The following is a 1,618-nucleotide window of genomic DNA, read 5'->3' on the forward strand; positions in this document are numbered from 1 at the left end:
CCCCATTTCTCATGGTCTGTCCCTCGGTTTCTCTTTCTCTCATCCATCCCTCTCTTTTCTTAACCTTTTTTCTCACTTCATTTGTCCCTCATTTTTTTCTCCTTTATCTCCGTTACTCTCTCTCAAGCTGGCAGAGACACACAGAGGAAATGGGAGCCTCTCTCTGACAAAGACAGAGACTTGTACATTTCCTCAGTGAAAACAATGTACTGAGCAAATTACAAATGGGCTTTTTACCAAATAACAGATCATTAATTCACCCTGCACACCCTAATTGACAAACAAACAAACCAAAACAAAGACAAAGTCTTCTCATGTTTTGTTGATTTCAAAAAAGCATTTGACTCAATTTGGCGTGAGGGTCTGCTATACAAATTGATGGAAAGTGGTGTTGGGGGAAAAACATACATTATAAAATCCATGTACACAAACAAGTGTGTGGTAAAAATTGGCAAAAAACACATTTCTTTCAACAGGCCATTGGGTGAGAAAGGGAAGCAGCTTAAGCCCCACCCTCTTCAACATACAGTACCAGTAAAAAGGGTCTGTAGTGACGCCTCTAGCACTGAGATGCAGTGCCTTAGACAACTGCTGTATGTATGTATGTATGTATGTATGTATGTATGTATGTATGTATGTATGTATGTATGTATATTAAAGTCGGACGTTAACATACACCTTAGCCAAAAACATTTACTCAGTTTTTCACAATTCCTGACATTTAAATCCTAGTAATTTTAAGAATGTGAAATGTCAGAAAAATAGTAGAGAGAATGATTTATTTCAGCTTTTATTTCTTTCAACACATTCCGGTTGGGTCAGAAGTTTACATACATTCAATTAGTATTTGGTAGCATTGCCTTTAAATTGTTTAACTTGGGTCAAACGTTTCAGGTAGCCTTCCACAAGCTTCCCACAATACGTTGGGTGAATTTTGGCCCATTCCTCCTGACAGAGCTGGTGTAACTGAGTCAGGTTTGTAGGCCTCCTTGCTCGCACACGCTTTTTCAGTTCTGCCCACAAATTTTCTATAGGATTGAGGTCAGGGCTTTGTGATAGCCACTCCAATACCTTGACTTTGTTGTCCTTAAGACATTTTGCCACAACTTTTTACTGTGGATATAGATGCTTTTGTACCCGTTTCCTCCAGCATCTTCACAAGGTCCTTTGATGTTGTTCTGGGATTGATTTGCACCTTTCACACCAAAGTACGTTCATCTCTAGGAGACAGAACGCGTCTCCTTCCTGAGCGGTATGACGGCTGCGTGGTCCCATGGTGTTTATACTTGCGTACTATTGTTTGTACAAATGAACGTGGTACCTTCAGGCGTTTGGAAATTGCTCCCAAGGATGAACCAGACTTGTGGAGGTGTACAATTGTTTTTCTGAGGTCTTGGCTGTTTGAATCATGTCTGTGAGTATAACATAACTTATTTAGCAGGCAAAACCCCGAGGACAAACCATTCAGATTTTTTTTTTTTAGGTCACTGTCTTTTCAATGAGATTTCATTGGGAAACCAGATTTCTAAGCGAATTGCTTGCAGTTCCTACGGCTTCCACTAGATGTCAACAGTCGTGAGAAATAGTTTGAGGTTATTCCTTTGTGTAATGAAGAAAT

This window comes from Salvelinus namaycush, chromosome 21 (genome assembly GCF_016432855.1).
Source record: "Salvelinus namaycush isolate Seneca chromosome 21, SaNama_1.0, whole genome shotgun sequence".
Lineage (NCBI taxonomy): Eukaryota > Metazoa > Chordata > Actinopteri > Salmoniformes > Salmonidae > Salvelinus > Salvelinus namaycush.